Below are 24,349 nucleotides of genomic sequence, written 5' to 3' on the forward strand. Positions count from 1 at the left end.
GACTTAATAGCCTATTTTGTCCCGACTAAAAGAATTTTGGGAGACTAAGGGTAAAGAAAATTTGAGAGAATTGTGGCCGAACTCCGGTCTCCGAGTTGCCTACATATCTCGGGTTGCACGAGAATCAGGTCGTGTGTAGTTCTGGGATAACTACGACACCTATGAATAACAAATCCTGATTGGTGCGAATCTTTGCAAAATATTGTCCCAGTGTCGAATTATGATGACACTGGGTATTATGATCGAACTCGAGAATTCTGAAATATGAATGTGTTGGTATGCAAGCGGAATATTTGGGGTTGGAGACGAGTGTTCGAGGTAGATCCTTGACCCTTGTCGGGAAGTCTGATTATCCTTCCAACAAATTTCCCCAGTTTGCTACCGAAGAAATAGTTCCACGTTGCGCTAAAGCTCCTGTGAAACTTAAACTAGATAAAATAGTCAGTAAGAATAAATATCGGAAGTAAAGCGATGTAAAATAAACCTATGAAAGAGCTGCAATGATTTAATAAAATGATAGCCTTAGCTGAGGCTAATGCAAATGAGGTTGTAGGCCGATGATTCTTGAGAATGATGCCTTTGGCGATGATTAATGAGGCCTTAAACCGGATATGAATATGGGCTATATAAGCCGAATGATTTATGAGAAACGAGGCTTTTCAAGCCAGCATAATGAGGTTCCCTCTGAAATCTAATGATTGATGAAAATATGGTTTTTAAACCATCATGATTCAATGTGTAAAGTACTTATGCAGTGAATTTTAAAGCATTTGTGCGGTGCATGTGCGTTTGCAAGTATTCATGCGAGGCGGATGAAAGCATTTGTGCGATGCGTGTGCGGTGCAAAGCATTTTGAAGGCAGCCATGCAATGTATGTGTGGTGCATTTGCGTTTGCAGGTATTTATGCGAAGCGGATGAAAGCATTTGTGCGATGAATGTGCGGTGCAAAGCATTTTGAAGGCAGCCATGCAATGTATGTGCGGTGCATTTTGGAAGCTGTAATGCAATATGCGTGCGGTGTACTTGAAAGCATTTATGCAGAGCATTTGAAGGCAGCGGTGAAATGTATTTGCGGTGCATTTGAAAGCATTCATGCAGAGCATTTGAAAGCGGCAGTACTATGCGTGTGCAGTGCATTCATGTGCGGGGCGTTCGAAAGTATTTATGCAATGCGTTTGCAGGGCATTTGAAAGTAATAGTGCAATGCATGTGCGGTGAATTTGAGCATTTATGCGGTGCTTTTGCAGGGCATTTGAAAGTAATAGTGCAATGCATGTGCGGTGCGTTTGAGAGCATTGATGCAGTGCGTTTGCAGGGCATTCGAAAGCAGTAGTGCAATGCATGTGCGAGATTCATACAAAATATTTGAGATAAAAGTGGTGCAAATAAAAGTTGTGCAAGTGCGAGATCAGTACAAAATATTTGAGATAAAAGTAGTACTGGTGCGAGATTAGTACAAAAATTATTCGAGGTAAAAGCAGTGCAAATGCAAGTGCAACATCAGTGCGCTTTTTGTAAAACTTAATATGTCCAATTTTAAGGCGGACATGCTCAAATAAATTAATCAAGTCCTATTATAAGGCGGACAAACCCAAATAAAATGATTAAATCCTATTGTAAGGCGGAAAAACCTAATAACATTGCGTCCAATTTTAAGGTGGGCAAACCAGATAAAATAATTAAGTCCTATTATTAGGTGGACAAACCTAATAACATTGCATCCAATTTTAAGGGGGACAAATCCAAATAAAATAATTAAGTCTTATTATAAGGTGAACAGACCTAAAATGTCCTAGTAAAGGCGGACGGACCTAAAATATCCAATTAAAGGCAGACGAGCCTACACTGTCCAATTAAAGGCGGCCGAGCCTAAAATGTTCAATTAAAGGTGAACGAGCCTAATATGTCCAATTAAAGGCGGACGAGCCTAATACGTCTTATTAAAGGCGGCCGAGCCTATAATGTCCAGTTAAAGGCGGACGAGCCTAAAATGTCCTAATAAAGGCGGACGAGCCTAAAATGTCCTATTAAAGGCAGACTAGCCTAAACAAGTCCTATTAAAGGCGGACAGACCTAAGATGTTCAATTAAAGGCGAACAAGCCTAAAATGTCCAATTAAAGGCGGACAAGCCTAAAATGTCCAATTAAAGGCGGACAAGCCTAATATGTCTTATTAAAGGCGGACTAGCCTATATGCGGTGCTTGATTTATAATTACTAAAAAAAAAAAAAAAAAAAAAAACTGGTGCGGGGCGAAGATCTTGATGCGATGCTTGATTTGCAATAGTAAATATCCATGGTGCAGTGAGGAGAGCTTGTGCATTGCCTAGTTTGATAGTAGCAAATATTTCGCAGTACGATGCCAATAAATTGGAGATCTTCCACTTTGCTGCAATTTGTTTGCTAAGAAAATCCTGCACTCAAAGAACATTGTGAGTTATGAAATTTAAGTAATGTTGAGTTGGCCTAGTCCTTTGCTTCATCTGAATCTTACAACTTCCGACTTGATGATGAGCTTTCAGATGACGTGCAATATCATTGAAGAATAGCTAAAATATGCCCCTACGTTACTCAAAGAAAATTTGTTAGTATAAAATAAAGTGGTTGCCTTGCATTGAACACTGAAGATTTGGCGTTGAATCTGCATTTCTCGTGGTGGTGGCATTGCAACAATCTGGTGACGGTAATATATTGCTCGGGATTTCGATTCATGCTTTTGTCGAATAATTATAGGCCATTTGCAAAGCTGCCCAGTGTCGCTTTATGGGGAAAATGAAAATTTTCATTATATTAAGACCGAACCCAACATGGGCGCCTACGTATCCCGCTACTAACAGGAATCAGGTCGAACGTAGTTCATACAAAGCTTTAGCAAAATTACAAGAAAGAAAGCTGATCATAAGGCGAGTGGGTGGAGAATGCTGGTGACGGTAGATCCTTTCAATCATCCTACTTAGTTCCACGCTTCCTTTTCAAATGCCTCGGTGCCAATTTTGATGGATCACCGGTAACAATAATTGCATTTGCAACTGGAGGGCCATCATTGTCGCATAATTTATTTTGTTGTACGCTTATCTTATCCTTTTCGATCATGTTCTGGATCTTATGCTTAAGTGCTCGGCAATTTTCTGTGTCATGACCTGGAATATTAGAGTGGTAAGCACAACTCTTGGACCAATCAAAATCTGGCGGTAGGCTTTTAGGGATCCATCCTTTCTTTGGATTCAGGAGTCCCTTGGCTTTCATTCTCTCAAATATGCTGGTTAATGACTCTTCAAGAGGAGTAAAAGTGCGGAATTTTACGTGCTCTGACTGTCGTAAGCTGGACTGTGGTTGATCGGGTTGATAATGAAAGCCTCGTTGATGAAGAGATATATGATCACGCGAAACTTGATAGTTCTGTCGTGATTGCGGCTGATATGTAGACCTGATAGTTGTGTCGGTTTCTCTCCTTTTGCCTTGCAAGTTGTTGAATGTCTCAGCTTGAAAAGTTGCTTGTACTGATGAAGTGTCAACAATTCTTCCTGCTCGAACGCCCGCTTCTACTTGCTTTCCAACTTGAATTAGATCAGAAAAGTCACGTAACCGCGCACATAACAACTTTTCATAATATATGCCCTTTTGCATTTGGATGAAAGTTGAAATCAACTCATTCTCGTGCAATGGAGGGCGTATTTTTGAAGCTTCCAATCTCCATCGGATGGCATATTCCTGAAAAGACTCATGTGGCATTCTTTCTATCTTACGTATATCATAAAGATTTGGACTAACCCCGATGTTAAACTTGAATTTTTCTACAAAGTCGCGGGTCATGTCCTCCCATGTGTACCATTTGCGAAAGTCTTGTTCTGTGTACCAATCTAATGCTAACCCTGACAGGCTCTGAATGAACAATTTCATTCGTATGGCTTCATCTTGTCCAATTCCCATTAATCTGCTACAATAGTCCTTCAAGTGCGTGACATGATTTCCTCTGCCATTGAAGGTGTTGAATTTTGGCACTTTGAATCCTGGCGGCAACTTAACATTTGGAAGCATGCACAAGCTTTCATATCTTAAACTTTGGACATTTCTTGCTCGCATCTCTTCTTCGATAATTCTCCTTAAATTGTGAAGCTCTCTATCCGAGTTATCCCAATTGATTGCATTCGTTTCATTTCTCAATCTCTTGTATGTGCATACCGCTAGCTGATTTTGCTAGTTTTTTGTGAAGGGTGCTGCAAGTGCAGCCTTTTGGACATCGGGCATCGACGTGACTTGCAAAGCTTCTGGTTTAATAGAGTATCTTGGCGGTATATATGTAGGAGCTGGGTGAGGAGAAATAGTGAAGGAAATGTTTTGGGTTGAGCTGGAAGCTGAAGTTGTGTTAGGAAGAAGGCTGAAGGTATTTCCTAAATTGACCAAAATGCTTCTTTGAACCACATTCTTTTTGCTATCATCACTTTGTTTTCGCACCAACCCCATGCTAGTGTTGAATGATTCAAATCTCTTCGCCATTTTAGTCCCGTCCTTAATGCAGATGCGCAGCCAAAACAATGTTCAATGCTAGGCAACCTCTAAAGAATGCAATAAAACTAAACAAACACAAAATAAAATGTTAGAGCGTGAGAATATACACCAAAATAATAAAATATGTGATAAATTAGTTCGTGATTTGATTAAGCAAGAATAGACGACCTAAGTCGTAGCACGAGCGGAGGAAAGCGACTTATTGGCTAGTAGGCTCTAACGCTTGAGGATTAATGAAAGAAAAAGCAAACTACATTGGAGTAGAATTTGAAGCTTGAAGAAAATCTGAAAAATTGAAGTTTGAAGAAAAGCTGACTTATGCTGAACACCAAAGCTTGGCCCTGATTTGATTCTTATCCTTTGCTAACTTTGGCATATTTTTTAAACAATTTGCCCCAGTTTCATATTGGCCGCCTACGCATCCTGTATCCGATAGGAAATCAGGTCAAACGTAGTTCACCTTGCATAACAAGGGACTTCTAATAATGCAAAAGATTGGTCATTTAAGCTTACAAAAGATCATGATTGATCGAGCGCTTATATGGGTATGATGGACAAACTCGGGATGAAGATAGAAAGATCACGATTGATCGAGCGCACGACAGTTGCATTTAATATACTCGAGAGTTGCGAAGCATTGGCGGATTGCAAAATGTCAAGGATGAAAAACCTATGAGATTGTCCCTTGACTTGCATGCCAAAAAAATTGAAATTGCGCGAAGATAAATCTCGGCGACCCAAAATGAGGATGACGCGATTGAATGAGTGAAGACGCCGCAGAAGTAAGGTACTTGAAAAGTCATTCTTGAACAACTTAATGGAAAACGTTGAATAAATTTCAACAAGCATCATTTGATAGATTGTGCAAATAAATTTGGACATCTACCAATTTAAGAAGCGATAAATGGTGAAAATGACGGAGTTTTGAAAGTAAAAGTTCCATGACGTAGACCGAGTGCAAAATAGATTCTACGAGGCATGGAGCTAACGGGCCAAATGTTCCATCGTTTGAGACAGAAGATCATACCCATAAAGGAAGGTCTTGGAGAAGCTCTGGAATTTGCAGTTTGATGCGAGACAAATTATTTGACACTAATAGATTTGATTAACTAAGCAACTAACGATGGGAAGGACAATTATAGAAAAAACGCCTATTAAAACAAAGCTGGAATGACAGGAATTAACTTCAAGCATTGGCAAAATGAATTTTTCAAGGCTAGTTCATGGATGAGAAATTAGGAAATTTCCTCCGACGATTAGAACGTTGTTGAGTGAAACATCCTGCTTTGTAGAAAACGGGAATCATGCTAGGAATGTGAACGATCTTAAAGGTGCTCTAGAGTCGCTAAAGTGCGCTAATCGCGGAATAATTTGATTACTATTATTTTAAAAATCGTGAAGGTGATGCATAAAAAAATAATTAAAAGATAATATCAAAATAAAGAGATAAGCAAATATGGATTCAATTTTCTCTCTTTTTATCAAGAGAAACGAAGAAGACGTTAGTAAACATCAAGTAATAGCATATCACAAATAAATTCAAGTAAGAGCATATTGCAAATAAATTTAAGTAATTCTCTTAGCATCAAGTAATAGCATATCGCAAATAAATTCAAGGGCGAGCACATTGCAAATAAATTCAAGTAAATCACTTAGCAAGTAAGTAAGCAAACGACTTACAAAGTTTATGACACAAACATTAATAACACGTCCTAATATGCAGGGACCTCTTTATGCCAGAGGTAGGCCTAACGCCAAATATTTGAGATTATGATAGAGTGATCCAAGCCATTTAATTGAGGAACTTGAGTTTGGAAATAAAAGGCCAAGTTTCATTGAAATAACAAAAGCGAGACAATAAACCAAAATACATAAAAGGTGACATAGTGTAAAGACAATCCTAAGACTTGGCCTAGATCTTTCGCACTTGATCATGCTGGTGGCTGAACTGAAGATGATGCTCCGTCATTGCTAGGCCATGCGCCCGCATTCCCCAAATACTGCATTATGTTAGCCATTTGAGCCCACATCTTGGGAATGACAACCACGGTCCCTAAGCGAGAATGTCTTATCCAAATTGTCTTCCCATGACGAAATCCAAACGCAATGAACACTCCCAACCCAGGCGAAACTTAATTAAATTAGAATCCTAATAGAAAATATCCATACGTAAACTAGAAGAAGAAAAAATTGTGAAATCAACTCTTATATAAATTTGTCCTTCTCCTGCTACTACTAGATGGTTCAAAGCATCATTTGATCCTCCAATTAGCACCAAAACGACTTTAGCCTTAAGGAAACCAGTTGGTATCCTTTTCCTCCTTAGTTCTACAAAATACAGCCTTTAGCAATTGCAACTTAAATTAAACAAAACCTTGCTGAAAGAACAAGCCAAGGAATGTTCCCAGGAAAAGAGAAGTGCATTTTTTCAACTGTGGGCATATCGCGATACATTTCACGTTGTTTGGCATTCTTATCATAAACCTCTGTCGTTGTGCGAGGAAGCTTGCTTGTTTTCCGAGGATCCATTGATAAAGAAACTCAATTTTTAGAAGTGTCAATACTTCAATCACTTTATCAACCTTCAGTGCAGTAATTATTTTTTCAGCCGGCAGAAACAAAGGCGAAAGACATCGTAAAGAAACATTCAGTACACGCCAAAACATAAGGAGTATCAATAAGTTGGTAATTATTATGCCTTTAAATGTGTGGTAATAGTAAATAAAATTATAATGCCAACGCATGCTAAGATTCTATGTTGGAGAAAGTTTAAGAAAGTTTAAAAAAAAATCAGCCTGTTGACATAAACAATGATGTCCCTGATAACATATTCATGCTTAACACTGGTGCAGTATTTGCAGTCATGATCTTACAACTCGAGCGTAGACAGAGACAGAAACAACACATAAATATCCAGTACAGCCGAATCCCAGTAAGAAGGATGCTACAAAACGCTTTTCGTCGGTTTGTCATGACTTGAAATGTCCTTGGAAAGTAGTGCAGTAGCTTGTGTAATACCATTTGAGAAAACATATTTGACATGTATTGATCGAACTCCAAAGTAAACTAACTTCTGAAAAGTCAAGAACATGCTGCTAGAGATGGAAAGAGATCAGTCTTAGAAACTTTGCTTAAGGAACCGTTAAAATTAGGGAGCCTGAAGAGAAGCAGGTATTACAATTGTCTTCAATTCACAAAGGGAAATGCAAGAATAAAATCTTACGCGCAATACCTCAGCTATGAACTTTTAAAATAACAGAATTGTGGCTGCTATAATAAATTGTAAATAACAGGCACCTGTACTGGAAAATAGCCGCTTCTATTTACTAAATTAGGTATCACATCTGCGAAAGCTGAAACTGGCATTAACTTTTCAGTTTCCTTCAACCTATTTCTTCGCAAGCCTCTCATTACCAACTAAATTCAGAAGCCAATAAAGCTATGCTATTTGTATAGTCAAGATTGATCAAGTTGTCAGCATTTACAAAGCATATTGATCAGAAGTGAAATAAAAATATTGACATACAAAGTGATCATTTAGTAAGACTAAAAAAAGGGCAGTCCAGTGCATTAAGCTCCCGCTATGCGCGGGGTCCGGGGAAAGGTCTATCATTTAGTAAAACTAAATTAGTAAAAAGATGCAGTAAGCAGGCAACCATGAAATCTAACTATTTGAAGGTATATTGGTTGAGTTTCCCTAGCGACCAGGTAAGGAGAAAGGTGAAAATAAGTAGTTTTCACACTGTAAAACCTCACAACCCCCCTTTATATATGCTTTCCAACTGATATGACACATTAAGTGAGTATCCTAAAACTGTTCAGAAACAACTTCTATCATCCAAGTTTAATTGTTTAATCTTTATTTCCATCGATATATCTATTCTTATCTTATTCTGCCTCTATAATTTTCTAAAGGGGAAAAAAAAGCAGCAGAAAGTTTTTGTGCGTCTCTATACAATGTTAGGTGCTAGAAATAAGAAAACACACATTCACCATACATATTCTGATATTTTTACACTTGATATGAAAATGAGGTATCCACCCGATTCGTGAAAAGGCATGTGGAGTTTATTTAGTTTCGAATATCATATTACAAGCTTGACTCGCGTAAAAATACATTGAAGACGTGCAGAATAGCAAAAACAGGAAGCAGTCAGCAATAACATATATAACTAAAGAACTGGCAAGTTAAAAGATGTCGTTGCCATAGCGAGAAGGTAAAAAAAAACTAACGCAGGCAGCTCGGAGCTTTTCAAGCCTAAGGATATAAATTATTTCGAGAATGTTTAGCCTATAATTTGATATGATGCAAAGTAAGCAACATAAAATGAACCAAGAAAAGAGAAAAGAGCAGAACAAAAGGCGTCAAAGGAAGTAGATGGAGAAAGGGGAAGAACCAGACGAAGAAGCAAAGGAAAACAATATTATTAAGTTGTTTCACACATATTATCGAACACCACCGGTGCATCAGTGCGGAAATCATGTAGTATGTCACATATATGTAGAACTGTGCATTCATGTGGCACTAAAAAATTTCATATGGAAGCATAAACGTAGGACTTTCTCCTTTAATATGATGCAACTGGCTGATGAAAATGCAGATAATTCCACATGACTGACATATGACATGCGACAAATAAGAGACTTTGCTCACAGAACCCGACTTCTAAAAACTGAGCTACTGAATAATAAAGCAAATACCTCGCAGATAAAAAATGCTTTTAGAATCAAAGTTAATGATAAATATCACATATTTGCAGTCATATGAAGGGAAAAAAACATAAACAAAAGCATGATTAGGCAGTTTGAGTCATTTATAGGCCTAACAGGGGCATTATCTCTGCTGATTATACCTTAAGTGATCATATTTTCTGACTGGTGTAGGCCATGTAAACACACTAGGAGTACAACAACGCATCAAAGTCTAATGAGTAGTTAGTTAAACACTAATCATTATACCCAAAGTAAGTAATATAGGAACTGAACCACTAAACTGATAGTAGACAACATGTAAACAGGATTCAAGAGCTAGCAAATGACATTTGTGGACTAGACAGGAATTCAAAAAGGCATGAGCTCAAACTGCTGATATTTATGAATCCAACAATACAGAGGGTTAAACTACCAATTAAACCAGCAGCTAATCATGAATGAACAGGCATCTGAACAGAATCAAACTAATAATTAAACTGTAGCTAATCATTGTTAACTAGGCATTTAAACAAGACTATACTAACAAACTAATTGCTAATCATGATTGATTAAACATTACAACAAGGTCACACTAAGCTAAACTAGCAACTAACCATTAAAGCACACAAATAACACTCCTACATATTTAAATTACTGAAAGTAAACTGAAGGAAGGAAAAAAATACTTTTTTTATGTGCAGCGACAAGGGCGACAAGATTTACGAATCGACTTCGAAAAAACGCGATAACTAACTCGAATTCAAAAATATTTTAACTTGTTCCGATAATTCAAGAACTCGATTTACAAGAGAAATTTTTTGTTTTAAGCGACGTAATTGAAAGTTCAGAACTTGGGGATGTTAAAACTTCCTACAAAAGGAAATGATTCCCAAACTCGAAATGTCGTGGTCAGGCTTGGATCCTTCTATCATTATCACGTTACACATAATATTCTTGTTGGTCGTTGGGTTATGAAAACTCGCCGACAATTTGGTAGGTTTCCTAATTGTGGAGTCGCTACCAAGGACCGACCCGCCTAAGGCTTATGCATGGATGACTTAAATAGAATTGGTGGCATAGCTCTATCTTAAGTTTTCTAAGATTTGTCTTACTAGACACAAGGTTCCCCCAAGTGGACAACTTGAGAGTGGAAAGTCTGTGGCTGTCGACTGCACCGCCGATCGACTAAATCCACAAGATCGATCCAACTAGGGGGTGATTTCGTAGTGCACGGCCGCGAACCGCGAAACCGCTTTACGAGTGTGAATTTGTGTGAATTTTCCAGGAGTGGAGAAAGTATGAACGGAATGCCAGTTAAGGAAAGCAGTAACATATTATTACATAGAAAATTTCACATAATAAAACAATCACTTAAAAGGACATAAGAGAAACAAATAAAACAACAATAAAGGCAAAAATAAAGAAAGACAACCAAAACATCCAACAAATTAATTATTAACCTAAGTTGTTATGGTTAAAAACCTAAAGTCCCCAGCGGAGTCGCCAAGCTGTTATACCCCATTTTAAACGGGTCAAATCGGAGTACAACATATTGAAGATTCCTAAATTGCTTATTGTAAGGAGTCGCCACCTAATTGATTTTAAGGTGAATTAGGGCACCTAATTATTAACTAAGGTAAAGCTAACTAAACCCTGTTAATGGTCTGCTTAACTTTAATTCTAGGTAAGGGTTCTAATTATCTTAAAGGGAAGGGGTTAGGCATTCTCTAGGATCCGTAACTACGGTTATCCGGCCAAACTTAGGTTAATTATATGATAAAACTTGATAAGAAAATATAGCATTTTGAATACTTCATTAGATCTAAAAGAGAAGGCAAATTTCAATACTAATATAATAATGTGATGAAGCAATATTTACCTAACATGACAAAAAAAATTATACCTTTATAAAAAAATATTTTAAAAATCACATGGACGTTAGCTTTTAAAGAATTTATTTTGAAGCAAAAGACAAAAGATGACTTAAATTTTAGGCCAAATAGTCATAGATTTTCTTCTAAATTTTAGGCCAAATAGTCATAGACTTTAAAGTTAACTACTAGTTTTCCTTTTATGAACTACCCTTTCTAAGGTCTATGCCATTCCAAGCTTAATCCTTCTAACAGAATCAAAGTAAAATTCAGCAAATTACTAACAAATAGCAAGATTGCAAAAAGACAAAGAGAAAGCTAGGAGAGAGCGAAGGCAATGGCTAATGAGAGATAGGAGCGTCGTCTCGCTCCTCTTTCTATTTTCTTTTTCTGCTCGGAGGCATAGAGGGCGAGACAAGATGCAATAGGATGTAAATGCAGGTCTTGGGTCTAGCAGCAGCCATATCGAGTCTCAAAACGAGACTCTTTGTTACTCCGAGTGCATTACATGTGAAGAAAAGAAAAAGGTGAAGATTAGCAAGATAACTTATGCAAAATATATTGGCAACAGATTTCTAGATAGAAAGGCTAGATAAAAGAGATCCATGAGGGAATAATATAATGTTCAGTAGAAAAAAAAAACCATTTTATGTCCCAATCTCATTCCTAACTGATTGTAAATTAATGAAAGTACCATCTACATTACAGTGAAGTGACGAGACTATATTAATGCAGTTAAAGGAGTATTAGTGCATGACATCTGAATTCTAAAATGGCAACAGAGGAATGTACATGGATCAATAAAATAGAAATAGAAAAATCACACACCATACGTCAGTCGCGCTTATCACTAATCAGAGAAAATTTATACTCTTTGTTAAATGATCATATAATAAAAATCTGTTTAAAAAAAACTTGAAGGTACATTTGAAGCTTTCATATAAATATCCTAAGTTCATTTACAAGGCTGAGAACAGAAAAGGGATATCATATTTTGGTTTGAATAATACATTGTTTGAGAGTCCTAAAGAACATGGTCTCTTCTTATTATGCTCAAACAGATTCAGCAGAATAATCTACATTACACATTACTGGTGTTGTAGTTTTCTCATAAAAATGTTAACAACATGAAACATACAAACATATTTTCCACAAGTTATATATATTCTGTAGACAAGTAAAAAAGTACTAATTTATATCCTAATGTGGACAGCAACTGAATACATACAGAAGAGCATTTTTTAACTGGAAAGAAAAAGAAATTTCTCATGCTTTTATATGAACAGTGAAACAGAGATTTTAAGCCATTTTTTCAAATGAAACACTGAGTATACTAAATAAGCACCAACCATTATCAAAAGACAAATGCAACTTCCTATATCAAGACATCGGGTATACAAATTTTAACACAGAACCAAATCGAAACTAAAAGTACTTTAGACACACAAACAAAGAATCCAAATACACATCAAAATCAAAGCGAACTAAAAAGAGAGGAAGAAAGGGATTGCACTGACCTTTTTTGGGTGCAGCGAACAGGGGTGCGGGGTTTAGATCTATGCTCGAACGTGACGAACCCAAACTCGGAAAATCTTTCGAATCAAAAATCTCGACAACATAGAATACTCTTTTTTTTTTAAAGAAATTTAGTTTGATTTCAAATAATTTCAAATGACGATGATGGCTCCAAAAAAAAAACTCTGGTGAAACCCAAAATAAACGCAAGGACTTTCAAGAGTGTTTTTCCGACCAAAAAAAATCCCCTTTTCATGAGCAGCAAAGCTTCTATTTATAGTGATGAGCTAGGGTTTTAGGCTAACATTTTTGGGCGGGAATTGGAATCGATATTTGAAATCGAATCCTCAGCCTCCGAAATCGAACGTTGCAGACCTTCATGTGATGGTTCAGGCTGCGCTAAAAAATGGGCCGATTTCCTCTGATCTTTGAAGATTTTATGTGTCTATATTCCCCAAAGGAATGGAAAGGTTCTGAGTAGTGCAGACTTACACAGAAATGGAAGGACAGTCTCTGTCCATGGCTAAAGAGAAAGGGGAGTTTAGCTAAAAATGGAGGGGAGAGAGAGAGAGAGAGAAGGGGAAGGGAGGCGGCTGAAGAAATGATTTGTAACCCTAGTGATTTCATATTTTGTTGAACAAACGGGTCGGGTCACTGAAACGGATATGGGCTGGGTTGATAACGAATAGTGGGCTGATTTTATGGACTGGTCCGAAAGCAGCTGATTGGGCTTGGATTTGGGGCTGATTTGGGGCTGATGTGAGGCCTTCTTGGGCTAGAAAAATATATTTTTTCTTATACTGCTTTGGGCCTCTAAATTAAATAAAAGACCTTTTTCAATTAATTACATATTAACGTGTGCCAAAATATTATTTACTATAAAATATATTTATCACTAAATAAAGTTGTATGATGTTGTAATAGCCGTGCGATAATATTTTAAAAGTTTAACAGTAAGTAATTGCTTTGTTTAATTGCATAAAGTAAAATGCGATGCGTGCGTGCATAAGACGGTAAATAAAAATGATAAAAGTGAACATAATAAAGGTAGTAATAATAATAATAATAATAATAATAAAAATGAGAAAAGCGACGGTATTAATAGAAAACTGATTAAAATTGTGGTAAAGTATAAACAACTATTCTTAATCTATCAAAAATAAATATTTGGAAGAAAGACGGGACAAAATTGGGTGTCAACAGTAGGGTTCAGCGTATTGGTAAGGGTAGAAAGGTTATTGTGGATGGTTAAAGTAGGTAACAACTTGGTTCGGCTTATTTCCTTGGATATTCATGACTGCAGCTACATCTTCTTTCTTCTTTTTAACCCCGCTGATAGAACCAGATTGAATAGCTTTGTTTACATCTTGCAAAGCCGTAAGATCCTGAATTTTTCCTGATTCGATTCCTTCTTCTAAAGCTTCTCCCATTCGGACAACTTCTGTGAATTTTTGTCCCATCATGCCTATCATTTTCTCATAGTATATGCCAGCCTGGCATTCAATGAAGGTAGCAGTCATTTCTTTATCATTCATCGGGGGTTGAACCCTGGCTGCTTCTGACCTCCAACGCAGTGCATACTCGCGGAACGACTTAGTTGACTTCTTAGTTACCTTAGTCATGTAGACTTTATCTGGTGTGATATCGGTGTTGAAGCTGAATCGGTCCATGAAGTCTTGTGCCATATCACTCCAACCATGCCATTTACAGATGTCTTGTTGTGTATACCAAGTAAGAGCCTCACCGGATAAGCTTCTTATGAATAGCTCCATCCTTATATTCTGATCTCTACCTACTCCAACCAGTTTGTCACAATAAGCCCTTAAGTGTGTATGGGGGTCGCTTGTTCCATTAAATGTATTAAATTCCGGCAGCTTGTAGCCTACGGACAAATCAACGTCAGGCTGAACACACAGATCTTCGTATTCTACACTCTTGCTTCCCCTAGCAACTTGAAGGTTTCTCATTTCTTCTTTGAGATTGTGGATTTCTTTTAATAACATATTATCCACCCTTGCTTTTGCATCCTTTTTCCATTTCCTCGTATTGATCCACCTCGGACTGGAACCTGACCATTACTGGGTTGGTAAAGGCTTGTGTTTTCGCTGCATATACTGGAGGAACATATTGCGCATTAGGAGTGACAAAATGTGCCCCATGTATATGCTGGGTTGGATAAGTTTGGACAATTTAAGGGTTTTGGACTGGAGGTGGTGTGTTATAAATGGTTGGTTTGGTAGGTTTAGAGGAGTAGTTGCAGGTGGCGGATTAGTGTTGGTGGATAAAGGGATATAAGGAGTGTGGACTAGCGATTGACTTGGTGGGTTGACGAGTAGTGGATTAGGAGTAGCATAGGTAGTGTAGGTGGGTGGTTGACTTTGTCGAGGGGTATAGACGGATGATGGATTTGGTGGATTTGTGAGGGTGACTGGAGGAAAGTTGTTGTTGTTGGTGGGAGCATTGTTTCGTGGAGGAAAATGTTCAGGAACTGGAGATTCAAGTGATGGAAAACGAGGTGGGTTTGGTGCGACATTTCTAGGTTCAGGAGGTGGACTTTGGAGTGTAACGGACAAATTGGTCAGGTCCCTAACCCGATTCAGTTCTCCACGTAGATCCTCAATCTCTTGAGTCAGGCGGGCGATATGTTCATCATGTTGAATAGTAGTTCTATGTTCGGAAGTCTCGGGGGGATCACTAGAGATCATGATGTTTTCCAAACCAGTTGAAATAGCTGAGGCTGGATCAGACATAATAATTTCCTTTCCTTGAACAACCCAGCTACGTCAGGTAATGACGACGTTTTTGACCTTGTGAGGTAAGGGTGGTCGGCCAACTCGAGTGTCAACACGAATCAACTTTTTGGGAACACAAATAAAAAGAAACATAATAAGAAAAAGGAAACATAAAATGTAAATGATATCAGTCTCATTAACATATCTAGGTAAAGTCATGATCACGTAGAGTCAAGTAAGTCATGTAGCAAATAATTCATCAAATAAAGTCAAACAAGTCGTCAAGCAAATGTAAACGAGTATATCAAACAATAACGCGTCCTAATATGCATGTGACCTCTTTGTGCCAGAGGTAGGCCTAACGTTTGTTTGAAGGGTAAAGTGTGCCATAATACGTCATCCCATTGCTTTTGGCTAATTAAACAAATTCTATTTCCCCAAAAATAAAGTACAAAAGTAATGTAATATTTATTACATATCAAATGAATACAACATAAAGTGTTTCCTAATCTAAGTAAAGTAAATACAATTTCCTATGTCTAACTTCTAGCTCCATTTTGTGATGTCCTTGATCTTCGTCATTTGTTGTACTCCAACGCAAATCCGTACCTGTCATAGAAACGTTAGTCATTCCCTCCCTCCTAAAGTTTAATTAGTTAGAGCAAATAGTCAATATTTAGGCACAATTATCCTCCAAACATGCACATAAAGTATGATTAGTGTCACTTGGGGTCGTGAACCCACTTGGACGTTTGGGTAGAGTCATCTAATGGGCTTAATACACCAAGGGTATTAAACCTCCTAGGTCATGAAATGTATGCTCCTAATAAAGGGTTTTGGTTTAGCTCTACCCTAGGTTGACTAAGAGTTGGTTTCCTACGACACAAGGCTCTCCCAAGTGGACAACTTGGGAGTGGAAAGTCCGTGGTTGTCGACTGCACCGCCGATCGACTAAATCCACAGGATCGATCCAACTAAGGGTGATTTAGTAGTGCGCGGCCGTGAACCGCGAAACCGCTTTAAGTGTGTCAATTTGTGTGAATTTTCCAGAAGTGGAGGAAAATGATACGGGAGGACAGTTTATATCAAAACAGTAACACTTAAACAGTTTATATCAAACAAACAATTAATAGCATGTACAAACAGTTAACAACAAATAAAGTAATTAAAACAAGCATCCAAAGCCTAATTAAGACTAAGTCTGTTATGGTTAGAACCTAAGTATCCCTAGCGGAGTCGCCAAGCTGTTATACCCTATTTTAACTGAAGTCAAAAATAGTTTACAACATCCCAGTAATTCCGAGGTTAATTAAAGTTAGGGAGTCGCCATCTAATTATTTATGGTAAATTAGGACACCTAAAGTTCATTAAAGTAATTATCTAAAGTTAACTCCGTTTTAAAGTTTACGAAACCAAATGATCTACGTAAGGGTTCGACTAATCTAAAGGGAAGGTATTAGGCACCCCTTAGAATCCATTAACAATGGTTATCCGACCGGACTTATGTTATTTAATTAAGACTAAAAATATACAAATATAACATTTTAAATGTTTGGAAAAATAGTTTGTAAGTATTATCAGGATTCCAAAATGGAGAATATAAGGCTACTATTTAAATTAGAATAAGGTAGTAGTTTATAGAAAAAGACTTTAGCCATATTAGAAAATATGTTGGATTAGTCAATACGTTAATAGGAATTCAATGATCGATTATTAACTCATTTTTAACTGCTTAGCTTATTAAGTAACGAATAAGATCAAGAAGGCAATAAACCAATAAACTTCATACTATTATGTGAAAAGTTGTCTAAAATATAACTACCTCTTTTATGAAAATTGGGCCTTGTTTGGGAAAATAAGATGTGAATTAAGCTGGGAAAAGGATTCATCACTTTAGAAATGGTCATTTATTGCCTTTAAATAGAATTACCATAAAACTTTAAAAAATGTTTTATAAAATAAAGTTATAATTTAAAGTTGGTGGATAGTTTGAAATCGGATTTAATTCTTGATCGGATGACTCAATCCTTTTTAGACTTGTAAAAGAACAATTAACAGAAATTTTGTACTGACGAAATAAGCTAAATTATTAAATCATGAAAGCAAATTCAAACTCTAACTATCCATTATCACTAGACTATCCCACTAATTCTATTAGAATTCATCTAACCTAAGAAAGACAAAATAAGATAAATGTTAGGCAGGTAAACAGATACACAAAGATAGAGTAACTGAAACACATGTGTTGAATGGGTTTGGCCCATTCAATATGCTGCCATATATTCTGCCATATGGGCTTCGGCCCAACATCATTTTTTGCACGATTGATAGAGTGACTCGAGGAATATGACATTGGGCTTTTAGCCCAACATCGAATGCGGGAGAGGTGTCCGTCGGACTCGTGCCAGGATTTCACATACAAAGACAGAGAGAGAAAAGAATTAGTAAATGAGCCCAACTATAATCAATACTACTCGAATCTAAACTCAATGCATTATATCAAAAGTAATAGATCTGAATGACTTTAATGAACAACAACACAGTGGTATGTTGACTCCTCAACGAATTAGAGTTAAATTTTAGAGCCACTTGCTAAAACTTTGCAGCAGCAAGGTTAATCTGAAGCGGTGTTACAACCTCAAAATACAATAACAATTCAGCTCAGAATGAAGCTGAAATTCAGCTCAAAGCACTGCAGAAATTCGGCTTAAAATGTTGTGGTTCATGGCCCGAAAGTACAACAACAAAAGTGGCTAAAGCTACAGCAGTTCATGACCGTAAGTAAGGTGGAAATTGGCTGAAATGCAGCAGCAGTTCCAACCCAAATTAGGCTTCAGAATTAAATAGACAACTCCATCAAAGTAGAGAGATGTTTACTCTTTCTCTAATCCTTAAAACCGAGGCATCTTTATTAGGCAAGAATGGTCTCATAGAGCAAGTACAAATATTCACCTAATTTATACAATATCCTCGGGTAAGTACCAAACAGATCCAATTTACTAAGAGATGACTAAATAGCACACGGCTAGCATGTTTCATCAATAAAGAAATTTCAAATATCATCACAAGACTTAGCAGGTCATTTGTATAGATTTAAAGTGGCTAAAACTGAGATTTTAAATGCTTAGACTCTTTGGACCTATTCTGTGATTTGGCAGGATTAAGGCCAATAGCAAGTTAAAGGTACCAACTTTATAGTTTTGAACAAAATCACTAAAGAGGGAGCATTTACAGGTCCTGGTCAGTTTACAGATCATATTATATGTCACTTAATCTCAACTGGGCATAGCCTTAGGTTTAGATAGACTTACACAAACCTATATGCAGCTTATCATCAAATCTTAACAATGTGGACATACAAAGACAACTAAATACTTTGAAGCAAACATCATTTTTTGAAATTCCAATTCTACTGACCGAGAACCAAATACATATATATAGTTAGATATGATTTTGTGCTACCAAATAACAACTCTGAGTCACACATAGAATAAGTGAATCATCAAGCATGTTATTTAAATATCCAAACATTTCTAGCAGTTTCAAACGAACAGGAAACTAAGGTTGGCACAATATTCTTCAAATGACTCATTCCCGTAGTTAACAATTTCTAAATGGACAGTACCCAGGAAGAAGCAGGAACAATATGCTCTTTCACACATTTCTGAGATTCTACAATGTACAAACCCACACACACCTAACATATATATGCTAAGTTTAATTCACTATTATCACTAAATTAATCAAACATGTGGATATATTCATGTAATTTAAGGAGCAGGACCATAAACCATACATGAGTGTCTATTACAGGCTATACCTTAATCCTCTTTAAACTATATAACCAGTATTTAAAGACTAAGCATAATGTTAAAGCATCCTGTAAGTAGATATACACTTGACCAAAGATTAACTAATAGACATGTTAATCATATAACTAACAAACTAAACTTACAGTCGGATCTAAACAGTGAACTACTCAACAAAACCAAAACTAGATTTAACTATATTATGCACTCCACTTGAATAACTTATACAATAACCAAGTTTAGATTCAAACAAGACACTCATGACCATACTAATATTATTCAAAACAACATAAAGAGGACCAGATTATCCATGAAACAGCATAAGCATACTAACTTAAATCAAACAAGGACTAAACCAACAACCAGCACCTTGGTATGGTCAAACAGGAATTAAACATGCATAAACATGCCTAAACTAATAATTAGACAATTAATCTGACTGCATAGGAAGAGCAATTAACTCAAACATGCATACACCAGTAACTTGGCACACACAACCATCAAGTAGGTAAAATACCAAATAAACTAAAAGGAAAGGAAGTCACCTCCTTCGGGTGCAGTGAACGTGGTTTCAAGTCTCCGATTTACCCTCGACTCCAAAGTAATAGCAGAATTGATAAGAGTGAACAATTTAATACTCCAAATAAGTATTCCAAGATATGGTGATTAAAAATGTCGATATTTTAAGAGGGGTCAAAGTGTCTGAAAAGAACTTCCCTTTGTTGGATCGAAAGTGAGTATTTATAGGATGATTTAGGGTTCCTCTAGGGTTCAAAATTTGGGCGGGATTCGAATCTTGGGTTTTGAAAACGAATAAAAAATGAACCGTTGAAATCTGAGCTAATCTTCACGTGATTTGATTCGGGTGTTACCAAAAATGGTTCGACCATTCTCTGATTTTGGAGATTATTGCGTGTCTTGAAGCAAAACGGGCAGACCTTTCCCTTTCAATCGACAAATGCATCCAGGTAAACAGAAAGAAAGACAAATTTTGGTATGAAAATGTAGTAGACAAGCCTGTTCATGCACTACAAAAAAATGCTTAAATTGCGGCGGTTTAATAGCGGGGGTCAGCTATAACCCACGCAAATTTCATTAAATAGCGGGGGTTTACATGTCCGACACAAATAAAAGAAACTAGCGGGGGTTTGGAACCTCCACCATCTGGGAAAAAAAATAGCGCGCAACTTTTCCCTCACTTTTTTTTTGGCTCTTTTTTCTCTGAAAAATCTTTTCCCCCTCTCTCAAAACCCTCTGCCTCTCTCACTACTTTTTATTTCTGCCACATTTTCCTTTTCCTTTTCTCACCGTGAACCATCCCTTTTTGCCACCATCCAAACCACCCCAAAACCCCATCTGAAACATACTTGAAACAACCAAAAACAGAATACCAAACCGATCCGTAGCCCACTTAATTTCACCCCAAAATCACCATTGTCACCACCTTCGTTTCCACCAAAAATCAGCACCAAACACCCAGTTTTATTTTCCGGCAAGGTTCAGATTTCCCACCAAAGATTCCGTTCAGTCGAGGTTTCCAGTTTGTTTTATTGTTCATTTCAAATGCTGTACTTATTCCTCAGATTCGGTAATCAGAAAGCTTACCTTTGAGGTCCATTTTCCCTTTTTCCTTTAAAGCTTATGTATGGTCCATTATGGAATTTGATTATTGTGTTTATACTTTGTTCGAAAGCAACGCTATTGATTTGCCTAAGTTTGGTCATATTTTCATTCCAACTGTATCTTGTTATTAAGTGGTGTTTACTTTAACTGTTTTCGAACTAGACTCAACAAAACCATTAGACTCATTCTAATGAATTGTATTTGTAACTTTGAAATATCCTTTCTCAAACGTCAAATGAAATTGGTCCAAACATGGGTACGAAATTAGTTTTAAATAAAAGTTGGAGTTTTTGAACGAAATTGGTCTTGTCTTCTACTGCTACTACTTCTACTAATCTATCTATTATCTCAAGTATCTTCTGATTTTTGGTATTTCAGTATATGGGTTTTCCCCTTTCTTAATGTTTTCATGTGATTATATGTTCAAACACCTATGATTTTTTAAAGATTGACACTTCAATCGCTGATTAGTGAATAATCTGAGTTCACTAATTTTTTGGGTTTACCAGGTTCTTCTTCATATTTTGATCGTTTTGCTGCGTGTCTTCACTGCTCAGTTTAGGTGATCTACACAGTTATTAGGTGAGTTTGTTTCCCGATTTCCTCTTTATTTTTCCATCTTTTCTGATTATCAGTGCTGAGTTTTAAATTGAAGAATGCTCTTTTCTGTGTTTTGAGTCTTCCATGGAAGATTTAGCTTACTTTCACCTAAATTTTTTGGCTAATTGGTGGTAAATCTCTACACCTCTGTTGTGTGTGTTCAGCTGCTTCGCTGTTTTCATGGTTTATTCTTTATTTTAAACTGTTTTAAGCTTTTCAAAGTGTAGTAAGAATGGAACTGCTATCAAACTTGCCTTGGAGGTGTTTGACAAATTGCCTGAAAGAACAAACTTTTCGCTGTGTTAGGACCCTCTTAAATCCAGATTGTTTAACCAAAAATAGCTTTGATGATGAAACTGATAAAGGATGGAGTGTGGCTGTACATCTAAAGCCAAGAGATTTGTTTGACATGGGAGAGGTTGATGAAGAGGAAATATACGAGAATGAACCATATCGACAACAAGAATTTGGACAATTTTTTGATGTTGATTACGAGAATATCCAAATTGCAATAGAGGAGAATATGACTGAATAGATATATCATTACTTTTTTAGTTCCCTTAGTCACCTTTTTTTCCCGCTTGATTAGGAAGGTTTCATTAGTGTTTTTTCTAGAACTTACTATCTTTTGGTTAAGAAAGTTATCTTTATTCTTTATGGAATTTTAGAGATAAATTTAAAGCTGGATATGTGGGCAATGGGTGGATAACACAGAGTGGTAGCTACAAAATTCATAGTGGCTATCAATGGAGGAAAGGAGACCAAGAATCATGGTATTGGGAGAGGTGGTGTGGAATAAACTCAATATACCAAAATAGAGTTTCATTTGTTGGATAGTACGTAGGATATGACAGGATCCTTACAAGATCAAGACTACAAAAAATAGGGGTGTGCCATGATAACAAGTGTGTCATATGTGAGGAGCAGGAGGAAAAAACTGAACACCTCTTCTTTCAGTGTCATTTCTCACAGGAATGTTTAAGGAAAGAGTGTCGTATAAATTTGGACCGAGGGAGTAGTATTTATATGAAACTGATTGTAGCTAGTGTGAGATGAAAAAGAGGTTTAGTTACTTTTGAATGTGATTGATGCTTAATTCTCTACTATGTATTATTTTCTACTATATGAAAAAGAAGCTTGAAGAAAAAGGACAATACTTCTAATTTGTGGCAGTAATGTAGCCACCTTAAAATCTTAAATGCAAAAAATTAAAACCACAGAGATAGTGCCCCTATAATTAGTGTGATGTAGTTCAACATCATTTTCATGCATTAACTAATGCTAGTAATTTTGGATGCCATGTTACGTGACAGCTAACTACTTTTGGATGCTCAATTGAAAATGATGTATGTGATCATAAATGTTGTTTTAAGATCCATATATGACTTCCTTCCTTTATTTTCACATGGTTCATTACAAATTTTGTTGTACGAAATTAGATCACGAATCCTTGCCCTAAATCATATTGGGAACTCTTTTTTATCTTTCCAAATATTAATGCTGGTGATGTATTCTAGTACTAGTTATGTGAATTCGTTTTTACACTTTGTTGCTGTATTTTGTATACTTTTGGTTAGGGGTGGGCGTTCGGTTCTTCGGTTCGGTTTTTCAAATTTCGGTTCGGTTTTTTCGGTTTCGGTTTTTTGAAAGTGGACACCGAACACCGCACCGAATTAATTCGGTTCGGTTCGGTTTTTTGAAATTCGTTTCTGTTCGGTTTCGGTTTTTCTAATTCGGGTTTCTACTTGTAAAATGGCTACTTCATGCACAAGAAAGCTAGAGGAGAACTGAACATGCACATACTTCATTATCCCATAATGATAAGCAGCACAATGGCGTCTGCTTTTTGCAGCCATGGGTAGGCAAATCTCAGCCTCCTTCTGTGTGGAGCGACATGGTTAGCAGGTGAGTTTGTTTTTTCTGCTCTTGTGCAATTGTACAGAAGAGGCAGCAATGATGATGTTTCACTTTTTGGACTAGCTGAATATGGACATTTGACAATTTGACCTGTATCTTGGCCTGGCAAATCAGTGGATGGTTGGCATTTGAGATTCTCTCTTTTTCCATCAAGATCATATTTGAGCCTCAAATTTCGGGGAATCGAACTTGGGCACTAAATTTTCGGTATTTTCGGTTTAACCGAATACCGAAGAACCGGTGAACCGGAACCGAATACCGAACCGAACACCGAAGTTTTTATTTAAAAAAAAAACGAAACCGAAAAACCGAACTAATTCGATTCAGTCCGGTTTTTCGGTTTTCGGTGTTTATGCCCACCCCTACTTTTGGTTTTGGTTGGTGTATATACTCATGGATTAACACGTTCTTTAATTGTCATTCAATGAGTTGATAAGATATTATATAAGATTGTAAGTGAGCAGTTGGATTTCCAAATTAAACCTGAATAAAGAGTTGTGGTGTTATCAGGATAATAACTAACTCTATTTCTATGCTTTTCATTATGCAGCCAAGTGATGCGGCGAGTGGATCCCTTTCTCCCATGGATGTAAGAAGATCATGCGGTGATAGTAATCCTAGTGACAACCGTTGATTTCATTGTATTGTTTGGTAGGAATGGATGTTAAAATGCTGGAGTGAATCCATTGTGTTTAAATTTAGTTTTTGAGCGATCTGATAATGCTACTTAAATTTTTAATTTCAAAAGCTAATGTTACTTTATGATAACATTTGTGATTTTACGATATGTTATCGATGTCTCTTAAAGTTTTAATGTTTTTTTTGCTTTGATTATGATTTCTAGCTTAATTAGTGATTTTGTAGTCGATAATATATAAAAAAATTCAATGAATTGTTGGGGGATATGAGACTGCCAGGACCTTTAAATATAAGCTAATTTTTTAAAAATAAATATATATATATATATATATATATGTGTATTGCGGAGGTTCTAAACCGCCGCAATCTGTCATTGAGAATTATTTTTAAAAGATTAAATTTTAAAATTACGGAGGTCAACTGCCGTAAAATGACCGCCGCA

At 36.7% G+C, this 24,349-nt stretch overlaps 2 long non-coding RNA genes across 2 annotated transcripts; one reads left to right on the top strand and one right to left on the bottom strand.

Moving 5' to 3' along the window:
• Nucleotides 1-7,174: 7,174 nt before the first annotated feature.
• On the bottom strand, nucleotides 7,175-13,189 carry LOC132616178 (uncharacterized). Its single transcript, XR_009573037.1, has 2 exons — nucleotides 12,590-13,189; nucleotides 7,175-7,601 (listed from the first exon to the last, which is right to left on the bottom strand). It is a non-coding gene; the product is annotated as an uncharacterized LOC132616178 (long non-coding RNA).
• Nucleotides 13,190-21,343: 8,154 nt separating this feature from the next.
• Nucleotides 21,344-24,055, top strand: LOC132614160 (uncharacterized). Its single transcript, XR_009572194.1, has 2 exons — nucleotides 21,344-23,256; nucleotides 23,819-24,055. It is a non-coding gene; the product is annotated as an uncharacterized LOC132614160 (long non-coding RNA).
• Nucleotides 24,056-24,349: the final 294 nt, after the last annotated feature.

The sequence above is a fragment of the Lycium barbarum genome, chromosome 10, assembly GCF_019175385.1.
Source record: "Lycium barbarum isolate Lr01 chromosome 10, ASM1917538v2, whole genome shotgun sequence".
Classification (NCBI taxonomy): Eukaryota; Viridiplantae; Streptophyta; class Magnoliopsida; order Solanales; family Solanaceae; genus Lycium; species Lycium barbarum.